Here is a 13,131-nt window from a genome sequence, read left to right on the forward strand (position 1 = left end):
CTGATTTTTAGAGAGCGCCATTAGAGAAAGAAATGTTCTCATTTAACCTTAGAATAGGAAAACTATTTGACTTAAACTGAAAATCTTCAAGTCCATTTCTCAAATGCAATGATTATACATATGCTTCCATACAATCATTCAAGACCTCATCTCCTCACTCCAGCTTCCCTCCAGAAGAAAATGCTCATATGTCGTAGAATCACAGAATCTAAATGATTTGTTGGAAAGGACCCTTAAGATCATTGAGTCCAACTGTTAAACTAGAACTGCCAAGTCCATTGCTACACCGTGTCCCTAAGGGCCACATCTAAATGTCTTTTAAATACCTCCAGGAATGGTGACTCAACCACTTCCCAGGGCAGCCTCTTCTAATGCTTGACAATCCTTTCAGTGAAGAAATTTGCTCTAATATCCAATCTAAACCTCCCCTAGCACAACTTGAGGCTGTTTCCTCTTGTCCAGCCACTTGTTACTTGAGAGAATACATCGACACCCACCTGTCTACAACCCCTTGCCAAGTAGTTGTAGAGAGAAATAAGATCCCTCCTGAACCTCCTTTTCTCCAGACTAAACAACCCCAGTTCCCTCAGCCGCTCCTCATAAGACTTGTGCTCCAGACCCTTCACCAGCTCCACTGCCCTTCTCTGGACACGCTCCAGCATCTCCATGTCTGTTTTGCAGTGAGGGGCCCAACAATGAACACAGCATTCCAGCTGTGGCCTCAGCAGTGCCGAGTACAGGGGGACGATCACTGCCCTAGCCCTGCTGGCCACACCGTTTCAGATACAAGCCAGGACGCTGTTGGCCTTCTTGGCAACCTGGGCACACTGCTGGCTCATGTCCAGCCGGCTGCTGACCAGCACCCCCAGGCCCTTTCCCACCAGCCACTTCCCAGCCCCCCTTCCCCAAGCCTGTAGCATTGTGTGGAGTTGTTGTGACCCAAGTGCAGGACCTGGCACTTCTGCTCGTTGAACCTCACACAGCTGGCCTTGGCCCATCAATCCAGCCTGCCCAGATCCCCCTGGAAAGCCTTCCTGCCCTCCAGCAGATCAACACTCCCAGCCAGCTTGGTGTCCCCTGCCAGCTTACTGAGGGTGTACTCGATCTCCTCATCCAGATCATTGATGAAGATATTAAAGAGAACCGGCCCCAGTACTGAGCCCTGGGGAACACCACTTGTGACCAACCACCTGCTGGATGTAACTCCATTCACAACGCTTTGGGCCCAACCAACCAGCCAGGTTTTCATACAGCAAAGAGTATGCCCATCCAAGCTATGAACAGCCAATACCTCCAGGAAAATGCTGTGGGAAATGGTGTCAAAGGCTTTACTGGAGTCTAAGTAGACAACATCCAACAGCATTTCCCTCATCCGCTAGGTAGGTCACCTTGTCACAGAAGTAGACCAGGTTCATCAAGCAGGACCTTCCTTTCATGAACCCCTAATGACTGGGCCTGATTCCCTGGTTGTCCTGTATGTGCTGTGTGATGGAACTCAGGGTGATCTGCTCCATAACCTTCCCCAGCACCTAGGTCAGGGTGACAGGCCTGTATTTGCCTGGATCCTCCTTCTAGCCCTTCTTGTAGATGGGTGTCACATTTGCTAACCTTCAGTCAGCTGGGGCCTCCCTTGTTAACCAGGACTGCTGACAGATGACTAAAATGACATTGAAAGCGCATTAAACAGGAGTCAGCCCTTTGAGATTATTATTTAGGAAACACAAATCCATTTAGCCAAATGGTCTGATGTTCCTGTTGGACCAGTCAAGTGAATAGGATTTTGTATCTGACAAGCTACCTCAGATGTGTAATTTTAAAGTTTGTGAGCATCAGCCTTAGAAAGGTATGCACTTCGACAATGCTTGTTCATATTTTTCTTCCCATTCCTAGGCTGTCCTGGCCTGCTAAATGCTTACTGCAATGTGGGATGGGTACACTTAACACAGCACTTACCATTCCATTTTAGCAAATAGATAGATTAGTCCTTAAAGCTCTGTCTCAAGGCCTCAGGTATCTCCTCATGCCTTCTAAATGATTCCTCATTTACTTTCCCTTGTGAGTTCTTCCTCCTCAGTCGCACTCCCTGCTGTCTCCTCAAGTAGCAAATTCGTTTGTATGGTGCCAAATCTATGTGCCATAAAATCAACTGGTGATCTTCAGAAACTGCTAAACCGACCTGAGCCTTTACCAGCAGGCTAATGCCTTTGCACCTGAATTTGGAAGGAACACCAATATGCCTTTCTACCACCTTGTATCATAAAGACATTCTCATTGGTCTTGTGCTAAAAATATCCTCCATAAACTGCCTTAGAAAAAACTCTTCAATGATTCACTGCTGTGCTCTGAATTGCTCATAACAACTGGTCCCCAAAAATGTTAATGATGAATTTATTGTCATGACTATCAATTGAAAGTCCCTAAACAAATTCTTTTGTCTTGTCACTCTTTGTGTCCCAAAGTTAACAAAGACACTGAAAAATAGTATCATGTTCAGAGGTAAGTTACAAGAATGAATCAAAATATGGACAAATGATATGCACTTAGACACTGAAAAGGACACTATGAGGCAGCTTAATCACCTGCTATAAATACCTGCACTGGAACATAATACACTAATGGAAAAGACATACTGAGAAACAAAGACTTTTTGCAGCTCATGGAATGCAAATGGATGTGATTAGAAAGGTGGGGTACAATTACCATCAAATGATTTGCCAAGGGATATAGATATATTCTTAGTCTTTTAGAGGTACCTTCTAATTCCAGCACAAGTTCTCGGAGTCTGCATGAACCATGTGGGATTCTGCCGGCAGAACAACGAAGGATGTCAGGTCTAGTGCCCTGTAACTGTCCTTTTCCGAGGTCCCATTTTAATTCATTGGTCTTTATTTTTTCCTGGCTTTAGTCAGTCAGTACAAGTGTAAGCAGTGAAAATAACTAAGTTTTCAAGTCTAGAGTAGTAACATTTCTGAATATTCATTCTTGCAGAGACTGTTGTTCTATCAGTGTCCATTTCACACCAAGATTTATGGGATTTAATAAGGAAGATGATTTATAAGGAGAGCTATTCCCCCAGTGAAACCAATTTGTTCTAAAATGCCCACTAGAGTCAAGAATGATTATGAAAAACAGCAGAAGATGATGTATTTTTGACTTCTAAGTCATAAGCAGAAGATAGACAGGTGGTGTATGACTGCCAGAGGAATCATGGATGCAAATGTAAGCCATTGCACTGTAGCTACTAGCAATAAAATAGCCCTGCATGACACAGAGTAAAAGAAGAAGGAGGAGGAGATCCTCCAAGCACAGTGCAGACTCCCCTGTAGCTCATGGAGAGCTATGCTGAGATATCCACGCAGCAGCCTGTGGACAACCCCATGCTGCAGCAGGTGGATGTCCCCTTTATCTTGACCTTGTCCTGTCGAGAGAGCAGCCGGGTGCTCATCTGGCAGTCAGGCAAGGTTAACCCAACATATATAGCTAGCACTTTCCAGTTCCACCTATGGACGCCTTTTACTGTAGGGCATTGCAACATACATAATTTCCACAGGTATAGTCAAAATAACTGCAATCATCAATTCTTTCCATACCTTTACATGTTCCTGTCAGTTCTGTGTATTAAGCCAAATCACAGCAAAGAGACCTTTAGGAAGAAGCTTATCAGGATCAATTTGTCCTTGCAGTACATCTCTAAATTTTAGCCAACTCCTCAATTCCCTCACATTGTGCTACATGTTCACTGTGTTTAATTACAGGCATTAATACATTTCTCAGTATGAAACTTACTTGTGACTTTTACTTTTGACACTATATAAGTTAGGTCTGATAGTAGGAAAAAGGAAAACCCCAAACACTGACACTGTTACGGTTAACAACCCAGTAGTTTACCAAAGAAGCTCTGTACCCTAATTTGAATTGATCACCTAAATAGTTTCATTACAGGATGCTAACTAAATCAAGCCAGTTCTTTCACAGCGGCCCAGAGAAATTACTTTGCTGCTCTGTTTATGAAGGTAAAACATCCGTACATTTTGAAACTTGCTTGTGACTCCTGTCACTTTGTTATGTAAATTATAAATGTACCAAATACTAAACAGAAAGGTGCATGCAGAGAGAGAGTGCAAGAATATAAATTAATCTTTACAATTAAGAGGAACAGAGATCCCAGTTAGCTAATTCCTTCAAATTAGTTCAGTTTAGACTTAAGTTTACGGCCCCTTTCATTGCAAAATTCTTGTAACCCTGAATTCAGTGTAGAATTAATTTTGCAGTGTCATGGGAAAGCAGGTAAATGTAAGGATTTATAACATGTTGAGATCTTTTTACTGAAAAGTTAAAAAAAATATTTCAAATGTCTTTATGATTTTTTTTTTTTCATTGAAAGACATGTAGACTTCTCCCACACACTGTTTGGTGAAGTCTGTCACAGTGGGAGGCTAAAATGTCTGTCAGGGCAGAGTGCCTGCTTAGCACTCAGTGTGCAACCCTGAGCCCAGGATAAGGCGATGGGGAAGGGGGGGGGGAGGAGGGCAAAAGCCTGGAAGGAGAATGAGACTCCCAGTGCAAGGGGCTTCACCTGTAGAGATCAGGCAAAAAGTAAATTTACATGGGGGAGAAGTCAGGTGGTGAGAGTTTTTGGGGAAGACAGAGGGGGCAAAAGAAGATGGAAACTGCAAGGGCTGAGCAGCAGGGTCATAGCAATCTCTGATAAGTCTTCATGTGAATAAACCACTCCTTTCATTGAGTATTTTTTCTAAAAGTGGGCAAGTCCCATGCAAGGGGAGAAGCTGGAGGGAGGGAGGTGAACAGAGAAGGGGAAGCACTGATGGCAGGCAAGGCAGGGGCATCTCCAGCATGCCGCTGGGGGGGTGCCGGAGGTGATGCAAGGAAACGTCATTCTGTTTTCTTGTTCCAGTGCCTTGTCCTTTCCTCAGAAACCAGTTAAATGGTCTGTACAGGTGTTACATACTGGCTGGAGCCTTAATGTCTCTTAAACTCAAAAATGTAACATGTGTTAAACTTCTGTGGCTGAGGCTACTGTCAGAAAACACCAGCACTTAAGCTCACTGCCTCTGAAATAATCAGTATCATAGCCTCCTTAAAACCATCCTTATACAAAATAGGTCTTAATTATGCACTCACTGGATTTTACAACGGATGTCTCCAATAGTCCTTGCACTAGACTGCAACAGCTTCACTCTGTTTACAAAAATGTCGTCTGCTGGGAGGGCATGTGAAAACCAAAGGCATTTAATGAAGGGTCTCTAGCAACCTTGGAACAACAGAGTTTTTGTCTCCTTTAGATCACATTACACAATCTTCTTTATCTTGTTTCCATTTGCATCAGGGATACACCAGCCTGAAGAGTGACCTACTTTCTCTGCAATATTTGCCTTGCTTTTAATTATAGCAATTATAGGGCTCTGATCATTGGCATAGTCCCGAGAATGTTGACTTTTTTTCTTAATGTTATTGTTATATAGATTACACAGACTCTTTGCCAGCATGTTGCCCTTTAATTATCCAGCTGAAGATGTTGCCTGTGCCACAGACAAGCAGAAGAGCTTTGTGTGTGGGATCTTTGAAGATTTCTCAGGAGGCTGCTGCGCAGCAATTGTTATGCATAGACTCCTTCAGGGGACAGGTACGGCTGTATGTTGCTCCTGAACACCCTCTTCTTTCTTATACTGTTCTTCAGTGCAGTTCTTCTTTCAGTGCAGCCTTTTTAGCAAGGTTTATAACACAGACAGAGCAGCCTGGAAACCATCAAATGGTTGGCACGTCTCTCAGCCTACATTTCACAGAACAATTTTTTACTGTTTTTAGATAGATGCATTAGGAAGTTCGTTCTTTATGCAGATATTTTATGTCTTTTTATTAACTAGCTTATTAACTTTTTTCTGTCTATTCTGTCTTTATTAACTCACTTCACCTGACAACTAACCTAAGGTAATTATACTATTAGTCAACAACAGAACAAGTTGCATGCGGTTCAAGAGATTAGGAGGGTGAACCAAGCTAGGCATGGTAAAGCATGGTATGTAACACCAGAGAAGAAAGGAGTAATGCTTTTCTGCTTCTTAAATTGACCCAACATTTCCTGGTTTCAGAGTAATCAATATTTAGGCTTAGAAAAACAGATAGTAGTGAAGATTACTTTTGCCGAAAACACACTAAAGAGGGAAAATATCCTTACATCACAAATTTCATAGGAATGATTGCATGGCTTGATTAATGGGAAACTGTTTCAAGAACTTCCCTCTGGTAGAAAATGCCATCGTTACTGCATCAGAGTCCTTCTTCCCTAGTCTCAGTCCTTGCACCTGCTCTGTCCTGGTTTGTTATTAAAGGATCTCAATTAAACAATGAACCAGAGACTTTTTGCTGAGAGTTGGATGAGATCTGTGTTGTGTTCTGGTCTGGACAATCAGAAAGCCACTGGCGAGCCCAGACAGGGAGGGTGCAGCTAGCTGCCATCTGATTTTACAGGGGCTTTTTCTTATTGTCCTTTTCTGAAGGAGACTCTACATAGGTATGTGAAAATCCTTGGTGTCCTACTTCAACAATATTACTGGGCAAGAAACAGTTAACTGAGAATGTTTTAATATTTTCAAATATAATTGAAAGATGTAGTAAATATATTATTGGAACTACATCAGAATCACTGGTACCTCTACACTGTCTGATAATTTAGTTCCCCAGTTCACCCCTGGGTGAACTGATCCCATAATTGCTCATACTGCAGAGGTGTTAATTTGCTTATGGGAACTTGCATTTGGAATGAGCCAATATGTTCCCATTAATAAAAACAAATGAAAAAAACCCAAAACTCTGGGTTTGCTTTTGAGGGAAGTCCAGCCCAGGGACTACTCCCAGTGGGCAGTGTGGAAGAGTCAGTCCCAGGTTTGGGTCCCTCTGCCCAATATACTTCAGTGCTATCAGAGCAATTTTTGACCTCCAAATACACACCTGCCTTCATACCATGCCCCAAGGCATAGATTGCATTCCCAATATTCCATGCTATAAAAACATCATCCTGGACGGCTGAAACACAGCCCGCAACATTTCAGAAATTTGCATCTGCAATAAACTCTATATTTAAAAATACCCTATGCCTGATGGCTATGATGATAGCCCACGCATCCCTGGAATGACCCTGGGCTGTGTGCTTTGCAACACAGACTTGGCTGCTTTTCTCTAGCGGGGACTCAAAGGCACTCTGCTCTAGTCGCTCCACACCACTTGGCAGGAGCTGAAGATCATTTCTGAGAGCAAACAATTTTTCTAGTGTAGGTGCATCTGACAAGGGGTCCCAGCTGTAACCCTGCCTCTGTGCCAGCTCTAATTCTTACGCAAGATGAGCAGGCCATGTTCATATAAAGCTATTCTTGTTCTGGCAGCCCCTGGGACAGATCTCAGGTGCACCAAAATATCTTGCTTGGGGAAGGCAGGTGGCCTAAAACTGCCAGGTCACATACAGCTCGGTACCTCCTGACAAGACCCTTCAGGTCCTTCCTTGAAGGACGTCCATGGCCACTCTCATCCCTTGCCCACCAGTGTTCAGGCTTTCCCAGGGAGATGAAGGGGCAGTTGTGATTAGTACAAGCTGTCCCACTAAACCATCCGATTTTATGACTTGCCAGACTTCTACCGCCCCACCCCACCCTTCCTTGCATCTGAATTTGCTTTTTTTGCTGTAAATGCATGCATGCCATGCAACATGTTTCTACTCATCACTGCACTACCGCAGCGTCCCTCAGTTTTTAAGTAGCGATATTATATAATAAACATTAAAATCCTATGAACACGGCAGGAGGCTCCTGACATTTGTAATTATATTCCACAAGGCATGAAATTCTAATTGTGCTCCACTGGTGATTCTTTTTTTTTTTTTAACTGGAAAGGCATTTTTTTTTGGTTGATTTCATGCCTATAAAAGCTGAGGAGGTGTATTCCTTTAGGGTGCTGTGAAAGGTTGACCGCCTATGCAGACATAACAGGGTGTAGACAAGGCTCTTTGTAAATATAGCAGAGCAAACATCAATTTTAAGTAACGCTTTTCTTCACAGGTTGCTTAGGTAGTGTCACAACACACACGTAACAATACGGGGATAAATTCTGTTTCTATCACAGCTTTCTTGCCAGAAGGGAAAACAAAACCTTTACAGATATGGACCCCACTGTTAGCTCTACACATTAACTAACTGTAAAAATGCAATGAAGGTAATTGGCATAGCAAAGACTTTTTGTGGTGTTAAGTGTTAAAATGTGTTAGAAATCTAAATTATTAAATTGCTATCTGTACACACAAATTTGGTCTGGTTTAAGTAGTGTGTGTGTATAATCTTTCAATTTAATGGTGATTTCCCTTTCCTTACTTAACCTGTTTATGAGTTATTTAAGCATCACCGAAGTAAGTAACTCTCTAGACAGTGCAAATATCTTATTTCAGTTTCATTAAACCAGTCTAAATATAGTCCATATTTGAAATACTGTGGTGTTCATTTTGGACAAACCTTATACTGTTGAGTGAGATAGGCCAATCTCTCCTTTATTTATGGATATGATTTCATTTGTTACTAAAATAAAGCTATTTTAGATAAGCATTTGTAGTCAGAGATACTTGACAATGTTATTTAAGATGGGGACAGGAAAAGTCTGAACTATGGCTCTGACCCTTTCATTCCAGAAACAGTCTTTCGTGGAAGATCTTGTTATTTCTGCCCCTTGATGGGGAACTTTGCCACTGCCAAAGTTCCTGCGTCTCGTCTGCCTTAGCCCTGTGGGCTCACCTGGGCTTGACAGATCTAAGATCTCATCACAGGAAGTCAAAGAAACTTATTTCAGAACAGTGCATTATTGATTCCATGGCAGAGGGAGGGTGTTCAGCAGTGTTGCTTTTGTTATTTCTTTTGCAATTCAGGGAGTTCTGCTCAGTTCAAATCCAAGTTCCCTAACCCCAGCTATGCAGAGGTAGGAAAACCCTGGAGCTGTACATCAATGTCTCTCTATCAGTGACATCTCTGAATGCTGCTGCCCGCAGACTGGTCTTTTTTACTGGACCAGAAAATGCAGTAGATTAGTGACCCTCTGACTCCAAGCATTGCCCTAGAGCGAGAAGAAAACTTTGTTAGCCTCAGCTAGGCTAGCTGACCAGGTCCCATTTAATAGCTATATTGTAAATGATAATTGATAACAGTCTCCCTGGTTGTACTTTATCTCAGTTATTATTTTACTTCTTTCCCCTCCCTCTCTCAAATTCTAAGAGCCTTCTTTTACTTCACTTTATGCTTTCACTTTTAGAAAAGCAGTAAGTTTCTCTTGGTTGGCACAAGAATTCTGGAAGAAACTTGGGGGAAGAAATTACTTCTTCTGGAAGAAATTACTCGGGGGGGAAAAATACTGGGACAAGAACTGGGAGAGTCCTGAGCACAGCCTGGGAATGCTGGGCAGCTGTAGCTCAGCATGCAACCAGAAAATACAGCCCTTGATTGACGTGGTACCCAAAAAACCGAAACAGTGTAGATTCTGAAGTGTCTTTCAGATGAAAAACAGTATCTACTGAACTTCTTTGGAAAGCCAGCCCTAAGAATTGCTTTCCACACATCTGTCTAACTTAATTTTTACTAGAGAACAGCCCAAAACAATTCAAAGAGGCTTGTAACATCTTGTTCCTTCCTCACTTTCTCTGAAGTTTTAATGGACTCTCCAAAAAGGAATAAAACTATGGGAAAGGAGACAGGGAAGGTTAGTTCCCAAATTACTTAGCATGTTCTTGCCCACGTATTTCTTAGCTCTGGCCTGGCTTATGTCTGTGCTACAACAAATGCTCTGCAGGCTATTTGACACACATGGGCTCTGTTAGCTCTGTGGTGAGAACCATCCTCAAGTGTGCTTTCCAACCTCAGTCAAAGATGAACTTTCATTCTGGCAGGTTTCCATTTCAATGGATCGATAACTTCCATCTGGCATCTAATGATCCTGCTACTCTTGCTGCATGGTGGAGATGGAGAAGAGAGAAGTGGAGAGGTCTGCCAGGAGCGGTGGCGGTTTGAGTCAAGCCTCTCAAGTTCCAGTGTTTTTTAAGAGAGGAAAGCACATATCCAAAAGGGATGTTTCTGAGCTGCCTTCCCACTGTGGGCAACGATTTATTCCAGTCAGTAGCTGCTGACACAGGATTGCTAAATGGTACCAAATTTCTATAAGCCCACTTTTTCTAAAGCCTCAGTGTTGGCGGACCATTTGAAGAACTACAGATAATATGTAGCTGAAAAGAACCTATAATGGTATGAGTTGCTGTAAAAAATTTATTACAAGTTTGAGATGGTTGCATTACTCATTAGCGATATTTCTTAGGCTAGAAGCAGGAAAACTTTTACAGCCCTTCACATCATCATATAATGGCTGTCCCAACAGGTTTTCAAAAGAGGCATTAAAATCCAGTAAGGCCAGAATCTTTGTCAGTCTTTTCTCTCATTCATTTCCTAAATATTTTGGAGCCCTTACTAATACCAGGCAAGGGATAGTCACCAATGTAGCGTGAAGTTACTTCTCAAAGTGATGAATACAATGGCCATTTTCTGGGAAATAAAGGTGTTCCCTGTGCTTTTAATGGGAACATACACTATAACATAAGTAAATCTTGACTAAAATAAGAGCTTTTCTTTTTCTGGACAGAATTTGAAATAAGTCATGGAAAGTACCTTTTTATGTGTGGCTTTCTTTCCATGTTCAAATGAATGGTAAGTTTATTGACATTTTTCAACTTTTACATTCTTCATACACACACCCCCCATCACCTCCCGTAGTAAAAAAAAGGGACAATATAGCTGTTCAGGGGAAATGTTAACAATTTAAAAGTTTTGTAATGCAGATATTGAGGAGAGGACTTCTCTTTAGCAGAGCAATAAATATTAAGATTAGGCTAGGGAGGCAGACTGATAGTGCTTCAGTTTACACCTGTTGCAGCGCACAACACTTTATCCAATTTGCTTTCATTACCACCCCCCTTTATAAATGAAGAAGCCACATACCTCAGTATTTATAGGTCAGAGCTGCAGGTCTATTTAGTGACATTATGAATACTGTAAATCAAGTCATATCGTAAACTATGAAGGAGGCCAACAGTGTAAAAGTAAAAACAGAGATAATTTATTGCCAGGTAGCAAAAAAAATATTTTACCTAAAATGAATGTGTTGAGAGGGTAGAAGTATGATTAACATCCTCAGGTGAAGCAGAGCCTTCTGTGGGCAGCCAGGAGTGATGAGAAGAATCATTGGTGTGATTAATTTTGTCCATTTTTCTCTTGTCTGTCTGGAAAAAAACCCCAACCCAACAAACAAAACCTACCCTGGAAATAAACAGTGCAATTCCATACAGTTTTGCTAGAGGACATGGAAGGACAAGGGACACAAAAGACCAGAGAGAGCATCAAGCACTTGGGTGCTGTGTTGTAGCCCTTTTAGAACAGTTTTGTGCAAGCCCCTTAGCAGCTGACCATGAGCTCCTGTTTTAGGCTGTTCAGTTTTCCTCCAGCACTTCCCAGGTTCATCCATCAGCTGCAGAAAAAGAGGTGGTACAAGTGTTTCCCTGCCTCCGAACTGTGTGTAGCTGCATGCTCTGAGGTACAAAGTCAGTGGCAGTAACATGAACTACCTGATTTGAAGGAAAACTTCACAAGCCAGAATGGTCTGATTGATGCCTCCCTTTCCAAGAAGGATTTTGTAGAGAAAGGGGAACAGCTCACTTCAGGCAGCTCCTGAAAACTCCTTTTCAAAGCTCCTTAGGAGGAAACAACTCTCTGCAACAGCATGGATGGTGCCAGTAGGAGAAATAAGAACATTTGCTGTAGATTTTTCACTTGCAGCAGCCTTTGTCAAGTTGACATAGATATGTGTGAGGCATGCACCTGGCCCAGGTAGTTTTGTCTGAGATTAAATACTACAGTAATCATCTTGATTATAATTTTTGCTGCCTGGATTTCTGGGCCATTTTTCTTACTAGGGGTTTGGTCCTTTGGTCCTTTGAATTCAGTATTGCTCTTGACCTTAATTTCATGTTTGGCTTCCTGTGTTAGCATCTCCTGCTGTTAACAGGAACATCTATATGATACTTTATCCCAGACATAGCACCATCCCCAAACCTTCCTATCACATTATGAGCCTTCATGGATAGCCGTATCGTAGCATATCTCTGTCTTACTGACAACTGTACAAAAGTGAGTGCCTTAGGAATCCCAGTGTTGGTTTTACCAGCAGTATTGTATGCTTTAAGAACTGAGCCTGCTTCTGTTTTTCTTGTAATCTCTTTAAAGAATTGGATTTAATTGTCATGGGCAAGGTAGTCCTTACATCACCCCAGAGAGTAATATTTGTTGTACTTAGAAAACTACTACGCCTGAAAAAGATAAAAACTGAAACCTTGCTTCTGCATTATTTTTCCAAAAGTAATTCTTTTTGGTGGGTTTGGACTCTACATTTTTCAATAATAACTGCTGCTGGACATGGCTAGTTTCAGGGAATGTTGAAGTCTGGGAACACTTAAATATTGGATTTTTTTATTGAATGGCAAAGCCAAGCTGGAAGTTGTCATCCTAATTGGTCATAGTGGAATTATGAAACATGTTTTCAGAAGAAAACTCAAAGCTGGTGAAATTTAGCTAAATGTGCGCAAGTAGGGTGTGTTCTGTCTTTGCAATGTACTGTCATTGAATACGAGGCACTGAGTAGCCTTTAAGGAAGGGAGCCTCTGTTTCCAAAGTGGAGCATGAATTTCATAGCTGTTATTTATAGAAAGATTTATAGAAAGATGCCTTAAATTTATATTCATGTCTGGCTAAAAGTGGAAATTGTTTATGTTTGTGAAATACAGCTGCAGCAAAAGGGGTAGTGTAATACAGGTATTTCCCTGCCTCTGAACTGTGTGTAACTGCATGCTCGGAGCTACAAAGTCAGTGGCAGTAACATGAACTACTTGATTTGAAGGAAAACTTCACAAGCCAAAATGGTCTGATTCATGCCTCCCTTTCCAAGCAGGATTTTGTAGAGAAAAAAGAGCTGCTGTGTGGTTATAGCAGAACTTTGAGTATTCAGCTGGCACATTTGAAAGATCCTTGAGCTTTGTTGCAGACC

The sequence above is a fragment of the Falco rusticolus genome, chromosome 2 (genome assembly GCF_015220075.1).
Source record: "Falco rusticolus isolate bFalRus1 chromosome 2, bFalRus1.pri, whole genome shotgun sequence".
Classification (NCBI taxonomy): domain Eukaryota; kingdom Metazoa; phylum Chordata; class Aves; order Falconiformes; family Falconidae; genus Falco; species Falco rusticolus.